The sequence below is a fragment of the Panicum virgatum genome, chromosome 5K (genome assembly GCF_016808335.1).
Source record: "Panicum virgatum strain AP13 chromosome 5K, P.virgatum_v5, whole genome shotgun sequence".
Classification (NCBI taxonomy): Eukaryota; Viridiplantae; Streptophyta; class Magnoliopsida; order Poales; family Poaceae; genus Panicum; species Panicum virgatum.
Window position 1 is genome coordinate 10,940,193 of NC_053140.1, and position 12,359 is coordinate 10,952,551.

The following is a 12,359-nucleotide window of genomic DNA, read 5'->3' on the forward strand; positions in this document are numbered from 1 at the left end:
ACTAGCTCGTGGACAGCGTCGGTCGTGGCGTCTACACGAATAAAATATGTCATGCAACAGATAGGACACAGAGCAATGCATAAGAGCTTACGATGCGAAAACAAGGTTTAAACATTTAGCCTGAAGTGTTTCCTTCGAAAACAACTACTAAAACGACTTAGGTTAGCATGGATTAACAGGAATTTGCTTTGCATGCACGAAACAAAAAAAACTAACCCTAGCAAGCCAGCGAAGTATAAACAGATCTACCTAAAAGTGCATAGCAACAGGCCCTGAAACTTTTACAGTGGACTATATATGAAATGAGTAATCCACTGCAAATTTTTCATAATTTTTAGAGTAACAAAACAAGTGGTACAAAATAAACTAAGTTAAACACAAATTGAATTTTTCATCAGAGAAAAAGTGATAAAATGCATGATTAAGTATTTTTCCTCTGAAGATCCTGATTTTAGAAACCTAACAAAATTTGTTTGGCATTTTTCGCATTTTTCTGTGAATTTCTACACAATTATGAATTATCAGCTGAAATAATTGAAAGAAAACATAAAAGATAAAGGGGGGGGGCGCTGACAGCCGGGCCCCACACGTCAGTGGGAGCCCAGCTCCCAATCGCCCCTCCCCCCTCCCCTGTTTCGTCTAGGCGCGGCAGGCAGGCGGCCCGCGGCGGCGCGGCACAGGCCGGCCGGCGACGGCGGCTGGTCGAGCCGCGGCCGGGGCGCGGGGCGGCGTGGCCGAGCGGGCGCACATGGCGCGGCGCAGGGGCGCGCGCGGCACGGCCCAGGGGCGCGCGCTCAAGGCGACCCGCGGCGGGGCCGAGACAGGGGCGGGGCGGCGCGGGTCTTCCCCCGCCGGCGGCGTGGTCGGCCGGCAGCGGACGGGCGGTGCGGAGCTCAGGGATGCCGAAAGGCTCCCTGGTGCGCGGCTGTGGCTCGCGGGGAGGCGCAGAGGCGCTCTGCGGCGGCGAGCGGCGGCGCACGGCCAATGGCGGCGGCGGCACACGGCGTTCCGGCGGCGGCGGCTTGCGGCGGCCGAGGGGTGGGGCGGCGCAAGCACCAGGGAGGCTAGGCGGCCCTAGGGCGCGCGTCAGCGGTGAGCGGCGGCGCGCAGGGGGGTCCGGCGGCGGGCGCGCAGAGGCGGCGGCGCGTTCCGCGGCGGCGCGGTTTCGAATCGACGGCGGCGGCCGCGAAATCGGGTGGAGAACAGGCCGGTGAGCGAGGGGAGGTCGTAGGTGAGCTCACCGTGGTCCAATTTGAAGCGGAGGATGGCCGGAAGAGGGTGCTCGGCGTAGAGGTCGAAGCTCGGCGACGAACGTCAATGGCGGCCGCGGCGGGGGTGCCTGATTCGGCCGTGGTGGAGCTCCAACGGGCTCGCGGAGGTTCGTAGGAGGTGAAGGACGAGGTTGCGCAGCTCTGGGTGCATGGAAATCGATCGGGGCGACGAGCTCGGCCAGAGGAACGTCGACGGCGAGGTCTGCTCGCTTCCGCTCGCTGCCCCGAGGAAGGAGAAGGGAGGAACGGGACGGGACAGGAACCTTCGAGGTGTTCGCGAGGATAAGGACGCCGACGCCGAGGTCGGGCGCGATTGCCGACGCGTGGAGCGGCGCCGACGAGCACAGTCGCCGGTATGGCCGGCGAGCGACACAGTGCGAGCAGGAGATGCACTGTTTCTTCGTTTAAATGATTTTTGCCCGAGTTTGACCAGTTGAAACTCAAATTTTCATATGGGAACATGAAATTTGGCCAAAATAAAAGTTGTAGAGAAAAAGAAGATCTACAACTTTCGTTTTGGGCGAAAGTTGATTTGGAGCTCGGAACAAGGACAAAAACGAGATCGAACACTGCTAACTAGATGTTTGCTAGGCGAACGCGATTAGCGTTAACGATGAATTTGAGTCCACAATTAGCGAGTTAACTCATGCTTAGCGAGACGATTAACACAGGGGTGTTACAGCCTTCCCCCCTTAAAGGAATCTCGTCCCGAGATTCAAGCATGAGAGAATTCAAACAGGCGGAAAGGGTTCGAAGATGTAGTACCTGCATGAGCGTTTAAAAACTCCGGATACTTGGATCTCAGGAACTCCTCCTTCTCCCAAGTAGCTTCATCTTCGGAGTGATTACTCCATTGAACTTTGTAGAATCGGTTGGTTGTGCGACGAGTAACTCGATCCTTGCGATCGATAATCTTGATAGGATGCTCAGAATAAGTGAGATCAGACTCTAATTGAATCGAGTCACTTTCAATAGCTTCCGTCGGAATTCTAAGGCACAGTCTGAGTTGTGACACATGGAAGATGTCATGAACTGCAGAAAGATTCGCTGGAAGATCCAACCGATAAGCCACAGGACCGCATCGTTCTACAATTTGATATGGACCGATGTAGCGGGGAGCTAACTTCCCTTTTATTCCGAATCTTTGCACGCCTTTCCATGGTGATACTTTCAGATAGACGTGATCACCGACTTTAAAGACGAGTGGATCCCTTCTTTTATCCGCATAGCTCTTCTGTCGAGACCGTGCAATCTTTAAGTTGGCTTGGATAAGGCGGACTTGTTCTTCGGCCTCTTGAACCATGTCGGGCCCAAAGATTGTTCTTTCCCCAGTTTCAGACCAATTCAGAGGTGTACGACATCGACGACCGTATAAGGCTTCAAATGGAGCCATTTTGATGCTTTCTTGATAACTATTGTTATAAGAAAATTCAGCTAATGGCAAACATTGATCCCATTTCTGTGGATAGGTCAAGACACATGCACGAAGCATATCTTCCAGAATCTGATTAATTCTCTCTGTTTGGCCATCTGTTTGAGGGTGGTAAGCAGAACTGCGAATCACCCGAGTTCCTAAGCAAGTATGCAATTGCTCCCAAAAGCGAGCAGTGAATTGGCTACCACGATCAGAGATGATAGTCTTGGGTATACCATGCAGGCTTAAGATATGCTCAACATATAACTCAGCATATCTTTTTGTGGAATAACGAGTACTGACTGGAAGAAAATGTGCTGATTTGGTTAGCCTGTCGACCACAACCCAAATAGAGTCATAACCCTTTTGAGTTCGAGGTAAGCCGACGATGAAATCCATACTTATATCTTCCCATTTCCATTCTGGAATATTCAAGGGCTGGAGAGTCCCAGCTGGTCTGAGATGACTGGCTTTAACCCTCCGACAGATATCACACTCCGACACATACTTGGCTATTTCCCTTTTCATCCGAGTCCACCAAAATCGTTGCTTCAGGTCTTGGTACATCTTGTTGCTACCCGGATGAATTGATAGTCGTGAAGTATGGGCTTCATCAAGGATCTGTTTTCTAAGCTCAAAATTTTTAGGCACCACTAGTCGGTTCTTGAACCATAGTACATTCTCAGTATCCTGGTGGAAGCAATTCACTTTAGGGTCTCCTTCTGACAGTCTTCTCTGAATTTCCTTCACCCCTTTATCTTGCTTTTGTGCCGCTATGATGAGATCACGAAGAGTAGGAGTAAGCTCTAGATGAGCCAATGTGCCATGTGGTACAATACTTAAGTTCAGCTTTTCCATTTCAAAGCAAAGAGATTCGCTTAATGGTATAGCTGAGATGCAATGACAGTGAGCTTTGCGACTTAGCGCATCAGCAACTACATTTGCCTTGCCAGGATGATAATGCACTTCGAGCTCATAATCTTTAATCAACTCAAGCCATCTTCTTTGACGCATGTTCAAATCAGCTTGAGTGAACAGATATTTGAGGCTCTTGTGATCGGTATAGATGTTGCACAATGAACCTAAGAGATAGTGTCGCCAGATCTTCAGTGAATGGACCACAGCTGCTAATTCAAGATCATGAGTGGGATAGTTTTCTTCGTGACGCTTGAGCGATCGAGATGCATAAGCAATCACTCGGTTCTCCTGCATCAGAACACAGCCAAGTCCTGTGCCTGAGGCATCACAGTAGACATCGAATGGTTTTGTAGTATCAGGCTGGGCCAAGATTGGAGCAGAAGTGAGAAGTGTTTTCAATTTCTGGAAAGCTTCCTCACATTGAGCATTCCAATAGAATTTGACACCCTTCTTAAGAAGTTCAGTCATTGGCTTCGCAATTTTGGAGAACTCTGGGATGAATCGGCGATAATACCCAGCTAAGCCCAAGAAACTGCGGATTTCAGGAACTGAAGTGGGAGCTTCCCAATCGAGTACATCCTGTACTTTACTGGGATCCACAGAGATGCCCTCAGCAGATATGACGTGACCGAGGAATGGTACTTCCTTCAGCCAGAAGGCACACTTGCTGAATTTGGCATAAAGCTGGTGCTCTCTCAGACGCTGAAGTACTATATGAAGATGCTGGGCATGTTCTTCCTCATTCTTGGAGTAGATCAAGATGTCATCAATGAAGACCACGACGAACTTGTCTAACTCCGGCATGAATACCGAATTCATGAGGTACATGAAATAAGCGGGAGCATTGGTTAATCCGAAAGACATCACCAAATACTCATATAAACCATAACGAGTAGAGAAAGCTGTTTTTGGTATGTCCACCGGTCTGATTTTTATCTGATGATAGCCAGATCGCAGATCTATTTTTGAGAATACCTTAGCTCCGGCTAGTTGATCAAAAAGAATATCAATACGAGGAAGTGGATATTTGTTTTTGATGGTGACTGCATTCAGCGGTCGATAATCCACACATAGCCTCAGTCCGTGATCTTTCTTCTTTACGAACAGAGCCGGGCAACCCCAAGGTGAGGTGCTCGGTCGGATATAGCCTTTATCCAGCAACTCTTGTAACTGGATTTTTAATTCAGCTAACTCATTCGGAGTCATTCGATATGGCCTTCGAGATATAGGCGCTGTGCCAGGTTGTAACTCAATGACAAACTCAATATCCCGATCGGGAGGCATGCCTGGCAAGTCCTCCGGAAACACATCGGGGTATTCACAAACCACTGGAATTACCTCTAGGATTTTTCCCTCAAGATGGTATATGACAGTGGCTGGAATTGCATGCTGGGAAAGATGGATTTCCATAGAACCATACATGGAAGAGTTGAACTGAAGGATACGAGAAGAGGTATTGATGATAACGCCATGCTTCTTCATCCAATTCATTCCAAGTATGATATCTATCCCTTGACTTGGAAGGACAATGGGAGTGAGTGGAAAATTTTTCCCACCCAAGGTAAGGGGAACATTTCGAACTACTTGGCCAGCATTTAACCGGGTGCCAGGTGTCTGAATAACGTAGGGTTTCTCTAGGCATGTTACTTGTAAGTGAAGTCGTGTCACACATGCTTCACTGATAAAGTTATGAGATGCTCCAGAATCAAATAGCACAGTAACGGGGCAGTGATTAACGGAGAACGTACCCGCCATCACTTGAGTGCCCTCCGGGACTTCCTCCAAAGTGGTGTAGTTCACACGACCAGTCTTGGCAGGTACAACCTTCTTTTTATGATCCTTCTGGCTGGAACTTTGACTCAGTGCTGGAGTCTTGTAGATATTCTGCCGAGGTGGCAGACGGCAGTCTCGTGCAAAGTGCCCCAGGTTACCACAATTGTAACAAGGGTAGTTGGTGGGGCGTGGAGCTTGTATCATTAGGGGCCTCTGCTGCTGTGTCGGGAAACGAGGTACCCACGGCTGCTGTTGCTGGGGTGGCCTAGCGACCCAACGGCCCTGCTGTGGAGGACGGTTTGAAACCTGCTGATTCCCTGTCTGAACCAGCTTATATCTCTGGGGCGCATTGCTGGAGGATCCAACAGGTGCTTTTCTCTTCTTGTCAGCTTTGTGTGCCAGCGTGGCATCTTCCTGCGTGATGGCCTTATTAACCAGATCGGTAAAGTTGTTGCATGTGGTGAGGGCTAGCTTGTCCTGAAGCTTTGTGCTAAGTCCCCTTCTGAAGCAATCTTGCTTCTTCTCATCAGTGTCCACATGAAAACCACCATACTGGGATAGCTGGTTGAAGGCCTGAGCATATTGGAGCACGGTGTTGTTCCCTTGCTTCAGGGCTAGGAACTCTGCCATCTTTCTCCTCATCAAGCTTGTAGGGATGTGGTGAGCTTTAAACGCTGCCACAAACTCATCCCAAGTGAGACGTGTACCAGCGGGAAGTAGAGCCTTGTGATTGACCCACCATATTTTCGCAGGTCCTCGCAGCTGTTGCGCTGCAAAGGCGGCTTTGTCCATCTCTGTGCAATTGAGGATGCTGAACTTATCCTCAATGGTGCGAATCCAGGCATCAGCCTCAAGGGGATCATCGGCCTTATGGAACAGAGGTGGCTGGGTGGCCAGAAAACCGACATAGTCCGTTTCTGCTGGTGCTAGCGGGGGAGCATGTCGACCTCTGCCGGCATTGACTTGGGCTTGCACCAGTTGTCTTATCAACTCCGTCTGCTCGTTGCGGTCAGCGATAAGAGCTGCAACAGCTTGAGCCAACGAGGGAGGTTGCTGGGGCAGTGCCTCGTGATTGTCATTGTCATGGTTATCACCCATCTGCAAAAATAATCATTCCCCTGGTTAGCCATTTCGCTATCAGGACTAATCCATGCAAGTAAAGAATGTGCATATATAATATGAACACACGGCATGAATCATTTCTCTCGCGAGATGGTTCACCAAGGGAATTAAAATTTACTTGCTTTGGTTGAAAATGCATCAACACAACAAGTTTCGTCCAACGTAGCTCTAACGTATGCAAAACTGAACCTCGCGCAACAATGTTTCAGATTTGAAGACGATCCAAACACAACTCAAATCTGAAAATTCACACACTGACAGAAAAGATCATTACGGAAGTAAAATTTACAATAAGCAGCCACGCTGCTTCAGCTGGAACAAGGTTCAGTACAACCCAAGCCGTGCTACGGCAACAAACTAACATGGGAGAAGGGTTCACAAACGACCCTACAACACACCCCTACGGGGTCTTACACGACCCGGCTACACACCACACTAGCGAGGGGTTATCCTACATGACTCAAACTACTGAGCCACAAAAGAATTCTCAACCCAAGGTTAGCCTAAAGCTCTATGTTGGTCATCCTACCCAACTATCCTACAGTAAGGCTACACTACAAGGGGAGAATCAACACTATCCATCCACGTCCTCACGGAGTCCCAGGTCCCGACTCGACTCCAGACACTCCCTCGATCTCCTCAGGGTCCTCTTCCTCTTCTTCTTCTTCTGGCTCCTCCTCTGCTGCATCAGCCTCCATCTCTGCTGCTGCCTGCACCTGAGCCTGGGCGTCCTCAATCCACTCCTGGGCCTGCTGAAGCTGCCCCTCAAGGTGCTGCACCATCTGAGTCCTGTTCTCTAACTCCTCCTGCAACTCCTGAATCCTGATCTTCCTTGCTCTAGACTTGGCCTTCAGGGTCTTGATCTTGTCCTGGGTACCAAGCATGTGCTGCTCATGGAGGTGAGCCTCTCGAGCCTTGCTCCTGCATATCGCATTCTCCTCACGAAGCTGCTCATACATGTTGCTCAAAGCTGAGGAGTAGCTGAACGAGAGTGCTGTCCTGACGCTGTAGTCGGGCATCATGATGTTCAGGTTGCGGTTAACCCGATCTGCATAGGCCTGAGTGGTCTCATCCCTCAGAGGAAACACACTGTAAGGAGTATCTATCACCTCTGCATTATGCTTTTCTGAGAACTCCTCAATGGCCCTCCTAGCTGCAATCTCCCAGGAGTCTGCCAGCTTCCTACCATAGACAGTGAGCTGCCACGAGTCCCAGTCCAGGCGAGCGGGGCAAGCAGGAATCTTCACAACCATCTGACAGCGCTCGGTGCCCAGCAAGCTAGACTCGTGTCCGGAGTACTGTGGAGGCTCAGTGTAGTCAAACGCCCTGAGCATCTGCCACAGCAGACGAGGAAAGTGGCCGGTGTGGAGGGCACTGGAGTGCGCCCAACCCTCAGCGTCCACGATCACGTGCGTGAAGCTAGCCATCTGTAAGAACACATAGCGCTGACGTAAGTGACAGTTTTCAAAAGAAACAGGTTTAACTTGGTAACGCAACACAAATAAATTTTTAAGAACACATAGTAAAAACATGGTGATCCAAATAAATTTTTGTGAAGCGCAACCGAAGGTAACAAAACAAACACACAACTCAGGAATACAAGATGCATGCCACGTTCTAGCGTATCTCACCCAAACAAGTACCAAAATATGGTATACGAGAACAATTGGTGGCACAATTACGTACTCTCCCTATATATAGACTAGTCGTTCCTACGATCAAGGATTTTATAACGCGCTTACGAAGTTAGTTTCCTGCAGAAGAACACAGAGACAGATATAAATATCCATTTCTGGACCCTTCGTGCCAGCACACACGAACGGCCCCCATGTGTCCTACGCCACACGGGTAACGCATATGCAGTTTTCCACATATTCACACATACATTACCATCCACTATAGAGATGGCACCCAGACGTTCGACGCTGAATGGGCAGCGCTACATACGTCATAACAACGTATTCACTTCCCGTACACTCGCCTTACGGGACATCCAAGGGTAGACGTGTCCCAAGGGTCACGGTCATGGCCAACCGCATGACAGGTTTACATCTCGTAACATTGCCTTACGAAATGGCCGTGATCACAATCACACGGCATGAAATCCGCACTCCATATCAGGCGGCAGATAGCGACAGGCTCGTTTGAATCGAGCCTTATCACCTCCTCGTATGCTCAACATACGGGACCCGCGCACGTATGAAACACGTGGGCTATTCTAAGGACTACCAGAATGCTTACCTTGCTTACCTCAGCGTAGGTGCGTCGTTACCGAAATAAGGTTTAACAAAAAGTAAAGGCTGGAAGTGCTGGAATAAAATAGATACTTAGTTGCCACCTAACTTATATAACATAATTAGGGCATACGAACTATCTATTCTATTCCTTAGCGCATCTAGCGTCAACTTTTCGAAAACCCGAAATCGTTGCCAGGTAATCACCCCAGTGCAATTTAGAGCTCTGATGCCAGCTGTAGCAGCACCGTCCAAATTAAACCGGCTTAAATGCACTAACCATCATCTTAATACTTAATCAAGTTACTGTGCACTTAAAACGGTGTAACCTGACAGGCTGTCGGGTAAAATCCCGATTAAACTACTGTATTCCAGGATCACAATTGCACTTAGACCCGTACGAAGACGAGCACAGGTGTTACCAGCAACAGAAATCTTCAAATTAATTTACAACACAGGTTTTACATAAAAGGTTTAAATACAAACAACAGAGTTCAAACACACAGCGGAAGTTTAAAACTGAGTTCGAAATACAATACGATAGCTACGACGACGATAAAAGGTGAGCTCCACATCCTGCCCACCGATGTGACGCCAACCTGCCCAATCTTCACGGGGAAGACGGGGCCCACTCGACGGTCCAACCTGGAGGGAGTGGCTGTCCAATCCAGGACGCACAGATCTCCTCGAAGTCCGTCGGGACACAACCTGCTCAGAAGGGTTACAACAACAACCCTGAGTATACTAATACTCAGCAAGGCTTACCCGACTCTGGGTATACTTAGCCCATTACTTAGACATGCAAGGCTTTTTGGTTCTGGAGCTCTTTTGCTGAAAGGCTGCTAGAAGTGAATCCTTACTTTCAATACTTTAGCTCCGTTTAGTATCTCAAGTATTAACTAAGTTTGCCTAATCATCTAGAGCACACATGGTAGATTAGAGTAAACCTTCAGAACAACAGGTAAAGCATTCCATCGCTACCTTTCAATACTTATTCCACTTCTTACTACGATGTGACGCAGTGACCAAGGTTCTCTTAACCGAGAGAGACGGCGAATCGATCCGATTTAACCTTGCAAGGTGGACCTAACTCACACGACACATGTAAACCCCGCCGGGCCATGCGCGTCAACTGTTTCCACATTACCACGGCATCTGAACTACGCCTGCTAAAACCCAGGTGATGGGCCCCTCGCGGTGAACTCCCGGAGAACCCGGAGGCGGCATCCTATCCAACACCCGCCAACTCCCACGCCCAGCGTAGCATGGCGGAATTCAAATCACCGCTGTAATGTGGTACACAGCTTACCGGTTTCGACTACCTCCTACTTCCGGTATGTGGTTAGTACTGTTCAAACTCGGTCATCAGGGCCAACAACGGTACGGTCCTCAATCGACACAGGCGGGAGTTCATTTTCTCACATAAACCAACTCATTTCCGCCCGGTCTCCAATTCTTTTTACTCATCAACGTATTTCTAAGCCAAAGCTAAGGGATCAAGATCCTAAACTTGCGAGTGACAGCAATCACTCGACTTCTACCGAAATCCTATTTAGCAAAGCATTTCTATCGACACCTGCATACTAGTATAGGCCCACGGTACCTAGGGAAAACATGCATACTATGGTTCCATTCAACTCCTAGAACATAAATGCACAATACTTAAATAAACATTGAATAATTTTAAATTACGGTTATGCTCCGGGGCTTGCCTTGCAGGTCAGCGGGGTTAACAAAGTCTGCTGGAGCGTGCTCAACGACGACCTCCTGCTGCTCTCCTGCTCGTGGCTCCTGGACCGGCTCAGCAACTAGCTCGTGGACAGCGTCGGTCGTGGCGTCTACACGAATAAAATATGTCATGCAACAGATAGGACACAGAGCAATGCATAAGAGCTTACGATGCGAAAACAAGGTTTAAACATTTAGCCTGAAGTGTTTCCTTCGAAAACAACTACTAAAACGACTTAGGTTAGCATGGATTAACAGGAATTTGCTTTGCATGCACGAAACAAAAAAAACTAACCCTAGCAAGCCAGCGAAGTATAAACAGATCTACCTAAAAGTGCATAGCAACAGGCCCTGAAACTTTTACAGTGGACTATATATGAAATGAGTAATCCACTGCAAATTTTTCATAATTTTTAGAGTAACAAAACAAGTGGTACAAAATAAACTAAGTTAAACACAAATTGAATTTTTCATCAGAGAAAAAGTGATAAAATGCATGATTAAGTATTTTTCCTCTGAAGATCCTGATTTTAGAAACCTAACAAAATTTGTTTGGCATTTTTCGCATTTTTCTGTGAATTTCTACACAATTATGAATTATCAGCTGAAATAATTGAAAGAAAACATAAAAGATAAAGGGGGGGGGGGCGCTGACAGCCGGGCCCCACACGTCAGTGGGAGCCCAGCTCCCAATCGCCCCTCCCCCCTCCCCTGTTTCGTCTAGGCGCGGCAGGCCGGCGGCCCGCGGCGGCGCGGCACAGGCCGGCCGGCGACGGCGGCTGGTCGAGCCGCGGCCGGGGCGCGGGGCGGCGTGGCCGAGCGGGCGCACATGGCGCGGCGCAGGGGCGCGCGCGGCACGGCCCAGGGGCGCGCGCTCAAGGCGACCCGCGGCGGGGCCGAGACAGGGGCGGGGCGGCGCGGGTCTTCCCCCGCCGGCGGCGTGGTCGGCCGGCAGCGGACGGGCGGTGCGGAGCTCAGGGATGCCGAAAGGCTCCCTGGTGCGCGGCTGTGGCTCGCGGGGAGGCGCAGAGGCGCTCTGCGGCGGCGAGCGGCGGCGCACGGCCAATGGCGGCGGCGGCACACGGCGTTCCGGCGGCGGCGGCTTGCGGCGGCCGAGGGGTGGGGCGGCGCAAGCACCAGGGAGGCTAGGCGGCCCTAGGGCGCGCGTCAGCGGTGAGCGGCGGCGCGCAGGGGGGTCCGGCGGCGGGCGCGCAGAGGCGGCGGCGCGTTCCGCGGCGGCGCGGTTTCGAATCGACGGCGGCGGCCGCGAAATCGGGTGGAGAACAGGCCGGTGAGCGAGGGGAGGTCGTAGGTGAGCTCACCGTGGTCCAATTTGAAGCGGAGGATGGCCGGAAGAGGGTGCTCGGCGTAGAGGTCGAAGCTCGGCGACGAACGTCAATGGCGGCCGCGGCGGGGGTGCCTGATTCGGCCGTGGTGGAGCTCCAACGGGCTCGCGGAGGTTCGTAGGAGGTGAAGGACGAGGTTGCGCAGCTCTGGGTGCATGGAAATCGATCGGGGCGACGAGCTCGGCCAGAGGAACGTCGACGGCGAGGTCTGCTCGCTTCCGCTCGCTGCCCCGAGGAAGGAGAAGGGAGGAACGGGACGGGACAGGAACCTTCGAGGTGTTCGCGAGGATAAGGACGCCGACGCCGAGGTCGGGCGCGATTGCCGACGCGTGGAGCGGCGCCGACGAGCACAGTCGCCGGTATGGCCGGCGAGCGACACAGTGCGAGCAGGAGATGCACTGTTTCTTCGTTTAAATGATTTTTGCCCGAGTTTGACCAGTTGAAACTCAAATTTTCATATGGGAACATGAAATTTGGCCAAAATAAAAGTTGTAGAGAAAAAGAAGATCTACAACTTTCGTTTTGGGCGAAAGTTGATTTGGAGCTCGGAACA